Source organism: Taudactylus pleione, unplaced genomic scaffold (genome assembly GCF_031769625.1).
Source record: "Taudactylus pleione unplaced genomic scaffold, aTauple2 ptg000041l, whole genome shotgun sequence".
In the NCBI taxonomy this organism is placed as follows: Eukaryota; Metazoa; Chordata; class Amphibia; order Anura; family Myobatrachidae; genus Taudactylus; species Taudactylus pleione.
Window position 1 is genome coordinate 71,377,753 of NW_028284443.1, and position 11,495 is coordinate 71,389,247.

General features: G+C 44.3%; 1 non-coding gene across 1 annotated transcript; it reads right to left on the reverse strand.

The window, feature by feature from the left end:
• Window positions 1–1,437: 1,437 nt before the first annotated feature.
• On the reverse strand, window positions 1,438–1,629 carry LOC148538256 (U2 spliceosomal RNA). The gene has a single exon (XR_015872968.1). It is a non-coding gene; the product is annotated as a U2 spliceosomal RNA (small nuclear RNA).
• Between the last annotated feature and the right edge of the window lie 9,866 nt (window positions 1,630–11,495).

The window sequence follows — 11,495 nt, forward strand, 5'->3', positions numbered from 1 at the left end:
GGGCCATCCTGGCTGAGCTGAATGTTTTTATTTTAGATGTGGGCACCTTTCCAGATAATTGGAGCAAGTCTGGGAGTCTGGGAGAGCAGCAGAAGAACCTAGCACTGCCCTGGACATATATGTAAATATTGGGCTCTGTAGCAGTGTATCCCTAACAGTGCATGTTTTCCAAATCCCCTAATTGGTGCACAGGTTATTTATTACTGGCTGATACATGTTAAAAGATCCACAGGTGGTGCTAATTATTTCATTTATGATACTGAGAAGAACATGCAGTGCTAGTAAAATTCCATTATATTACTATTTCTATTGTGGTCATGGTGTGTGCTGTGAAGGGGGGTTTCCAGGCAGACGGAAACCCCCCCTGCGTTTGCCTATGCGCATAAGAGTGAGTGGGAGGGACAATTCCTTCTTGTACCTCTTTTCTTTACATTTTGCACATTTTGGGGCATTGCTGACTGACATTATTATAGTTTATTAAACTGCCATCCTGTCTGCCACTGCTGTGTGGCAATGCTTCATAGATGCCCTACTATATATTTTTTTAAACTGCTGTGTGTTTGTGCCACTGCTCTTTCGCTTACATTAGACAGCCAGCTCACTGCAGCCTTTGGCTTATATTGGTGAAAAATAGTGAAATCAATATTGTGATCTGTGAGGTGGTTAAAAATGTCTAGAAATTACAGAAAATGATTGTTATTAAGGTTAATAATACTGTAGGAACAAAAACAGGCCCAAATTATGTGGTTTTAGCTGTTTATATAATTTTTGGGAAATAAATACAGATCCAAAACCAAAACACGCAAGGGCGGTTATGCAAATCCAAATCCAGATCCAAAACATTGAAGGAGATACAGATCCAAAACCAAAACTTGGGGGTCTGCACACATCTCTAGTAAGGACAGATGTCTGCTAGTAGAGCAGTTAAGGTGCTATGTCAGATATGCGCTGATGCCCAGTGAAGGGGATCTGTGACAAGAGTGTTTGACTAGGAATGGGTGGAACAAGCCCCTTACCTGTGAGCCACCAGGAGCTGCCCAGTCACTTTGTAGATTTTTACAGACCAATGTTTAACCTTGCAGACACCAGCATCCTCCTGCAGGTGGTACCAATAGTTTTTGTAGGTGATCTGAGCTCCTACACTCTACATCTTGGTCTTGAGACTGGAGCTGCTTCTGTATAAGATGCATCCCGTGTAGAAAACTAGCAGAGTTGTTTGTGGAAATATGTATGCTCACACTATCTGACTCACTATCTGACTCACTCTCTGACTCACAAAATCACAATTACAAAACTAGAAATCCCCAGGTACAGTACTCTCTGGTTAAAGGAACTAGATCAGGGAGAGACCTGACTATACAGCCCAGTAACCTGAGAGTGTTCCATTGGTTATTTACATATACATTATCTGATCAATCTAACTCATTAGAGAGTTAGAGGACTTGCACTGGTCCCGGATGTACTGCAATACCAGGTCAATGCGTGGAGTGGACAGAGCAAGCTCTTCTTCCATCTCCCTGTTCTAAGAAACCATTCAATATATGGGCCCCCAGATAGGGGGCAAATCAGATATTAAACTGATAAGAACAGATACTACACTAGTTCTTAGCCAAAAGGGCGAGAAGCGATCCAATAGTACAGTACAACGTATCACCTGTAGGAGGGATATATGACCGACACGCCATAAGGATCGCCCCTGAGTTTTATAGATAAAACTTTTCACCCAAAGTATGGGTAAGCCAAATATATATATAATTTTAAACATCAACAAGAGACGTGTATCCACGGCTACGTATGGAAATGCCTATCATTCCATCTTGCGCCAGATAAACCTTAACCCAAAATCCCTGCATTGCTTAGTCCTAGTAATACTGCATTCTATCCTGGGTCTCCACTCAAAACTCACATATGTGCAACAAATGTATCATAGCAAAGTGTAAAGATGGGATTTGACTGTGTTAGCAGTAAACGCACACGTCATATTACCCTTTTAACATAATACTGTATAATAATGTATTTACAAACACACTACAGAAAAGAGTGTCTGGACAGTGTTATCAATAAATGTAGAAGTCACATTTTCCACCAAAACTATAGTTAAATATAAAGAAAAATAAAAAATACAAATTGAAATCAAATTAATTGAAAACTAAACATCTGTTATTGTTCCTTTTGACTACCTTCTCCTGAAGTGGAAATGGAAATATCAGTTCAGAACTGAAACTAGATGACAGCAACTCCATATAATATACAGTAGCAGCTGCACTAATGGATGACATACTATCAGCAGAAGAGGTGAACCTGCACATAGCCAACCAAAAGCAGTGGGCTGATGTATCGGGCAATTGCTATGGGCAACGTCTCCACTGGTCCACGTCTCCACTTTTCACTGTTTGATTCATGAAGCCCATAGTTTGTTAGTGTTCCCCATTATCATTTTCAGGTCATGATGTACAATACCAGCCCTCCTGGACACATGGAAGGGTGTATGTGCCTCTTTACAGAGCTGTACTTCAGTCGCATTTATGTGAAGACACCCTTAGTGTACTCAGCCTAAGCTGTTTCACACTGTCACTCCCCTGTTCCACCTCTCTAGGCTCTCCAGTCATAAGGAGTTAAAAGAGTAAGGTGCAACCAAATGTATGTGTGTGCATTTTTAGTGCTCAACTTATTAAACAAGCATAGAAAATAATTCTATTAGGCCTCACATAGGGCCCCATTTAACATCCTAAAAAAAACAAGCACAATAAAGTGCCCACTAACCACTGCCACTTGCAGCGCTATTTACCTAACTACTGCTGGCATTTAACTCCCGGCAGCTGACACAAGCGAAGAATGACGATGATTTCAGCGCAGAGAGAGCAGGTGGGAGGGAGCAGAGAGTAGGGGAGAAGGGACGGAGAGCAGGAGGGAGGGGAACAGAGAGAGGGAAGGAGGGGCCAGAAGATGAAGTTGCAGCACTGAATTCTGGGTAATGACCCAGATACCTACCGGGACATTACTGCTTGCCAGCCCACCTGGATAACAGGATTTTGGTACTTACCGCTAAATCCCTTTCTCCGATTCCACATGGGACAATGGAGTCTCATAACAGTGGGGTATAGATGTGTGCTATCCAGGAGCTGGGACTTTAAATTTAGAAAGAGTGACTAACTCCTCCCTCATATACCCCCTACATGCCAGTCTTAGGAAACTGCACCTCAGGAGAGCTGGAAAGAAACAAACTACAGAGGAAGAGGTGAAGCAAGTATACATAATGACAAATAAGACACATAACATGTGTAAACAGGTTGCAACAAACAGAATTGAATAAAGAAAACAACCAGTCATAACTTAAAATGAGAATTAACCATGGCAGGAAGGAACAGTATTTATGCACCTGACTCTATATATATATATATATATATATATATATATATATATATATATATATATATATATATATATACACACACATACATACACACACACAGTGTATATATTTTTTTAATCTTTCTTGTTTTGTTTTGTTGATCTTTTACTTATAGCACTATACATCTTTACAGATCATCACTTCACTTCCCAGTAAGACTGTCTATTCTAGTTTTTAGCTACCGTTCACTTGGGGGCTGATTCTGAATCAGGTGGGTCTCAGTGCACTGCTGCAAATAGGATGGAACATGGCTGGATCTTTTTTTGAGCAGGTGTACTTCAGATTCAGTATGTACAGTATCATCAGTAACCCAGGTCCTTGTTAAGTAATATATGCATATAGCTGCCTTTCTTTAATTAGTGCCATTAAATTAGCATTCTTCTTGTTTTATAGAAGCAAATACACAAGTCATTGGTGGAATAATATTCAGCAATTTTTGAATGTGAATTATACAGATCAGAATACTGATGAGACTGTTGGAAAGTGTAGGTCTAATTAGAATATTTACATTGGATTCCTGAGAGGGCTTCAACAAAAGAAAATAGGGCCTTTGATGTCTATTGCCAAGAGGCTTCCAATGTAACTTCAGTAGTTATCCGCCGTTCAAAACAGACCTGCATAATTGAGAAGATATACGGTATCTTCATAGCTAAAATATCATTCTATTACATAAATAATTATACAATATAGGCCTCATTAGGCTACAAGTTTGATACCAAAAGTAGTCTGGCACCAAAATTGTGGTCTTACATTGTATGCATCTTATGTTGTATTTTAAATGACAATATACTGTAAATATGCGATCACATCAAGATGGTGGTTCCTGCAGTATCTTTTCTGTTGAAGAAAATAAGAAGATATAAATACATTGTAAAAGAGGAATGTGCCCTGCTTAAAATAATAAAACAATATTTTAGCTATAATTACTAAGCAAGGCCACACACTTGAAACACTGAGCTAGTCATACTATAGCCAGGGAACACACTTGCCACACTGAGCTAGTCATACTATAGCCAGGGAACACACTTGCCACACTGAGCTAGTCATACTATAGCCAGGGAACACACTTGCCACAATGAGCTAGTCATACTATAGCCAGGGAACACACCTGCCACCCTGAGCTAGTCATACTATAGCCAGGGAACACACTTGCCACACTGAGCTAGTCATACTATAGCCAGGGAAAACACTTGCCACACTGAGCTAGTCATACTATAGCCAGGGAACACACTTGCCACACTGAGCTAGTCATACTATAGCCAGGGAACACACTTGCCACACTGAGCAAGTCATACTATAGCAGGAACACACTTGCCACACTGAGCTAGTCATACTATAGCCAGGGAACACACTTGTCACACTATAGCAGGAACACATTTGCCACACTGAGCTAGTCATACTATAGCAGGAACACACTTGCCACACTGAGCTAGTCATACTATAGCCAGGGAACACACCTGCCACACTGAGCTAGTCGTACTATAGCAGGAACACACTTGCCACACTGAGCTAGTCATACTATAGCCAGAGAACACACTGGCCACACTGAGCTAGTCATACTATAGCCAGGGAACACACTTGCCACACTGAGCTAGTCATACTATAGCCAGGGAACACACTTGACACACTGAGCTAGTCATACTATAGCAGGAACACACTTGCCACACTGAGCTAGTCATACTATAGCCAGGGAACACACTTGTCACACTATAGCAGGAACACACTTGCCACACTGAGCTAGTCATACTATAGCAGGAACACACTTGCCACACTGAACTAGTCGTACTATAGCCAGGGAACACACCTGCCACACTGAGCTAGTCGTACTATAGCCAGGGAACACACCTGCCACACTGAGCTAGTCATACTATAGCAGGAACAGGAACACACTTGCCACACTGAGCTAGTCATACTATAGCCAAGGAACACACCTGCAACACTGAGCTAGTCGTACAATAGCCAGGGAACACACCTGCCACACTGAGCTAGTCATACTAATGCCAGGGAACACACTTGCCACACTGAGCTAGTCGTACTATAGCCAGGGAACACACCTGCCACACTGAGCTAGTCATACTATAGCAGGAACACACCTGCCACACTGAGCAAGTCAGACTATAGCCAGGGAACACACTTACCACACTGAGCTAGTCATACTATAGCCAGGGAACACACTTGCCACACTGAGCTAGTCATACTATAGCCAGGGAACACACTTGGGACACTGAGCTAGTCATACTATAGCCAGGGAACACACCTGCCACACTGAGGTAGTCATACTATAGCAGGAACACACTTGCCACACTGAGCTAGTCATACTATAGCAGGAACACACCTGCCACACTGAGCTAGTCATACTATAGCCAGGGAACACACCTGCCACACTGAGGTAGTCATACTATAGCAGGAACACACTTGCCACACTGAGCTAGTCATACTATAGCAGGAACACACTTGCCACACTGAGCTAGTCATACTATAGCCAGGGAACACACCTGCCACACTGAGCTAGTCATACTATAGCTGGGGAACACACTTGTCACACTGAGCTAGTCATACTATAGCCAGGGAACACACCTGCCACACTGAGGTAGTCATACTATAGCAGGAACACACTTGCCACACTGAGCTAGTCATACTATAGCAGGAACACACTTGCCACACTGAGCTAGTCATACTATAGCCAGGGAACACACCTGCCACACTGAGCTAGTCATACTATAGCTGGGGAACACACTTGTCACACTGAGCTAGTCATACTATAGCCAGGGAACACACTTGCTACACCGAGCTAGTCGTACTATGGCAGGAACACACTTGCTACACTGAGCTAGTCATACTATAGCCAGGGAACACACTGGCCACACTGAGCTAGTCATACTATAGCCAGGGAACACACTTGCCACACTGAGCTAGTCATACTATAGCCAGGGAACACACTTACCACACTGAGCTAGTCATACTATAGCCAGGGAACACACTTGCCACACTGAGCTAGTCATACTATAGCCAGGGAACACACTTGCCACACTGAGCTAGTCATACTATAGCCAGGGAACACACCTGCCACACTGAGGTAGTCATACTATAGCAGGAACACACTTGCCACACTGAGCTAGTCATACTATAGCAGGAACACACCTGCCACACTGAGCTAGTCATACTATAGCAGGAACACACTTGCCACACTGAGCTAGTCATACTATAGCCAGGGAACACACCTGCCACACTGAGCTAGTCATACTATAGCTGGGGAACACACTTGTCACACTGAGCTAGTCATACTATAGCCAGGGAACACACTTGCTACACCAAGCTAGTCGTACTATAGCAGGAACACACTTGCCACACTGAGCTAGTCATACTATAGCCAGGGAACACACTGGCCACACTGAGCTAGTCATACTATAGCCAGGGAACACACTTGCCACACTGAGCTAGTCATACTATAGCCAGGGAACACACTTGACACACTGAGCTAGTCATACTATAGCAGGAACACACTTGCCACACTGAGCTAGTCATACTATAGCCAGGGAACACACTTGTCACACTATAGCAGGAACACACTTGCCACACTGAGCTAGTCATACTATAGCAGGAACACACTTGCCACACTGAGCTAGTCGTACTATAGCCAGGGAACACACCTGCCACACTGAGCTAGTCATACTATAGCCAGGGAACACACCTGCCACACTGAGGTAGTCATACTATAGCAGGAATACACTTGCCACACTGAGCTAGTCATACTATAGCAGGAACACACCTGCCACACTGAGCTAGTCATACTATAGCAGGAACACACTTGCCACACTGAGCTAGTCATACTATAGCCAGGGAACACACCTGCCACACTGAGCTAGTCATACTATAGCTGGGGAACACACTTGTCACACTGAGCTAGTCATACTATAGCCAGGGAACACACTTGCTACACCGAGCTAGTCGTACTATAGCAGGAACACACTTGCCACACTGAGCTAGTCATACTATAGCCAGGGAACACACTGGCCACACTGAGCTAGTCATACTATAGCCAGGGAACACACTTGCCACACTGAGCTAGTCATACTATAGCCAGGGAACACACTTGGCACACTGAGCTAGTCATACTATAGCAGGAACACACTTGCCACACTGAGCTAGTCATACTTTAGCCAGGGAACACACTTGTCACACTATAGCAGGTACACACTTGCCACACTGAGCTAGTCATACTATAGCAGGAACACACTTGCCACACTGAGCTAGTCGTACTATAGCCAGGGAACACACCTGCCACACTGAGCTAGTCGTACTATAGCCAGGGAACACACCTGCCACACTGAGCTAGTCATACTATAGTAGGAACACACTTGCCACACTGAGCTAGTCATACTATAGCAGGAACACACCTGCCACACTGAGCTAGTCATACTATAGCAGGAACACACTTGCCACACTGAGCTAGTCATACTATAGCCAGGGAACACACTTGCCACACTGAGCAAGTCATACTATAGCCAGGGAACACACCTGCCACACTGAGGTAGTCATACTATAGCAGGAACACACTTGCCACACTGAGCTAGTCATACTATAGCAGGAACACACCTGCCACACTGAGCTAGTCATACTATAGCAGGAACACACTTGCCACACTGAGCTAGTCATACTATAGCCAGGGAACACACCTGCCACACTGAGCTAGTCATACTATAGCTGGGGAACACACTTGTCACACTGAGCTAGTCATACTATAGCCAGGGAACACACTTGCTACACTGAGCTAGTCATACTATAGCAGGAACACACTTGCCACACTGAGCTAGTCATACTATAGCCAGGGAACACACCTGCCACACTGAGCTAGTCGTACTATAGCCAGGGAACACACCTGCCACACTGAGCTAGTCGTGCTATAGCCAGGGAACACACCTGCCACCACTGAGCTAGTCATACTATAGCCAGGGAACACACCTACCACACTGAGCTAGTCATACTATAGCCAGGGAACACACTTGCCACACTGAGCTAGTCATACTATAGCCAGGGAACACACTTGGCACACTGAGCTAGTCATACTATAGCAGGAACACACTTGCCACACTGAGCTAGTCATACTTTAGCCAGGGAACACACTTGTCACACTATAGCAGGAACACACTTGCCACACTGAGCTAGTCATACTATAGCAGGAACACACTTGCCACACTGAGCTAGTCGTACTATAGCCAGGGAACACACCTGCCACACTGAGCTAGTCGTACTATAGCCAGGGAACACACCTGCCACACTGAGCTAGTCATACTATAGTAGGAACACACTTGCCACACTGAGCTAGTCATACTATAGCAGGAACACACCTGCCACACTGAGCTAGTCATACTATAGCAGGAACACACTTGCCACACTGAGCTAGTCATACTATAGCCAGGGAACACACTTGCCACACTGAGCAAGTCATACTATAGCCAGGGAACACACCTGCCACACTGAGGTAGTCATACTATAGCAGGAACACACTTGCCACACTGAGCTAGTCATACTATAGCAGGAACACACCTGCCACACTGAGCTAGTCATACTATAGCAGGAACACACTTGCCACACTGAGCTAGTCATACTATAGCCAGGGAACACACCTGCCACACTGAGCTAGTCATACTATAGCTGGGGAACACACTTGTCACACTGAGCTAGTCATACTATAGCCAGGGAACACACTTGCTACACTGAGCTAGTCATACTATAGCAGGAACACACTTGCCACACTGAGCTAGTCATACTATAGCCAGGGAACACACCTGCCACACTGAGCTAGTCGTACTATAGCCAGGGAACACACCTGCCACACTGAGCTAGTCGTGCTATAGCCAGGGAACACACCTGCCACCACTGAGCTAGTCATACTATAGCCAGGGAACACACCTACCACACTGAGCTAGTCATACTATAGCCAGGGAACACACCTGCCACACTGAGCTAGTCATACTATAGCCAGGGAACACACCTGCCACACTGAGCTAGTCATACTATAGCAGGAACACACCTGCCACACTGAGCTAGTCATACTACAGCAGGAAGATGCAGTGCTTTAGGAGTATTTATTTTAATGCTACTTTAACAATCAGTGTGTAATTTTTAATTATTATTACATACTTTAAGAACACATCTTACAGTATTTAAAAAAAGTGCTGCTTGTGAGAGATTATATTTTAAATGGAAGGGGTGGACACAAATAGGGTTGCACTAAGGGCCTGATTCACTACCAATTGCAATAGCGATTATGCATGCAGTCTCACTGTGATAGTATGCTAATCCATTGTGATCGCTATGTCGCCACAGCATTACATAAGGATGCCCACTTTACCTTACACACATACGTAATGTTTAGCAAGACTGCAAAACCATTGGTACAATCGAGAAACATCACAGCCTCACGCACACTTGCACAAGGTCTGACATTACTCAGAAATTGCTAACTTCATTGCATGCTATGTATGGCATCACAGTGGATAATTTATGCACGCCCCTGCAACAGCGTTCACCCCCCTCCCTCCCTCTTACCTCACAGCAGCCCAGCAACCACAGCAGTATCCTATGCCTGTGTGAAGGAGCGATCCCTGGGTTTGCGCTTGGCTGAGGGGCTCACAGCGCCCCCCTCCCCAGCACGCAGTGCCACGCTAAAAAAATATTTATTTTATCTTAAGGGAGCATGGCCACACCTCCCTCAACTAGGCCATGCCCCCTTCCCCCAAGCTTGGCGTGGCTCTCAGTGCCCCTGCAAAGAGGTAATCATTGTGATACTGTAGTTAGGCAGTCGTCATTTTCAGAGCATAGAGGGTGAGAGGGACTGTAGGTAGAAATGAGGATGGACTTGAGATGCAGGGGGGAGAGGAGTGGCTAAGGGCTTTGTAGGTCAGGGTTAGGATGTTTGAACTGGACTCTGTTGGAGACAGGGAGCCAGCAAGCAATTGGCAGAGATGATCAGCTAAGCTATGCTGGGTACACACTGGCCGACATGTCAGCCGTGCAATTGAATGGCCGATATATTGTGTGCACGTCAGCCATACAGACGATATGTCAGTGAACGATGTCATTCATATCTTAAATGACAGTGGAGAGTGTATTGCCTTGAGAAGAGGATGTAAGGATTGTTGGGAGAGGGGAAAACAATGATTTCAGTTTTAGACATTGAATTTCAGAAAGCGCTGGGACATCCAATATATTGTCCGATCAATTGATCGGCCAAAATATCTGCCAGTGTGTACCCAGCTTTACTGTAAGAGGAAGCACTTGGTCATCTGAGTGTATGACAGTGTCATGGAGCAGCAGAAATTACTTTTCTCTTTCTAATATTCAGATCTTACTGGATTACAACTCTCTGGATAAAAGGTCCTATTCCTGTACCCAGGGGCGCCGAGAGGGGGTGGGCGCAGGTACAAATTACCCGGGCCCGGGCTTGCTGGAGGGGCCCGGGTCTAGCACCGCTCCCCCTCCTCTTACATCACAGCAACCCAGCACATGCTGCTGTGTGCTGGGCTGCACTGGGAGACTGCTCGCGGTTGCTAAGAAGCAGTCACAGCAGTCTCCTATACCGGTGGGGGAGCGATTACGTTCCCTCCCACATAATGTAATATGTGTCCTAAATCCTATAATGTATCCTAAATCAGCTCTTAACTCTCACTATATAGGCTTGGTTTTCAAAATGTCATTTCGGATTACAATGTTTGCTTCCATTTTTTTTTTTTATTTGATTTTAAAACACCAGTGTATGTAACCATGTGTATATATAGGGACACAACCAATGTTTGGTTTGGCTATGCATTCAGGGCCTGGCAGTAATGTCCCAGGTATGGGAATTACCTGCTGCGTTCCCTATGTAAATATTTTTTTTTTTTTTTTAATATGACAGACATACACCCAGAAACTGTGTTAGTGGTACTTTTTGTTTAAATTATTAATTGATAAATGTGCAGCTTAATCAGTAACAATAACTATTATGGTATAAAAAAAACAATTTATTTGTTCAAATTTAAAGTTTTATTTTTAAAATTTTTCAGACAGGTAAAAAAAAATTCTCAAAACAAATCATAAA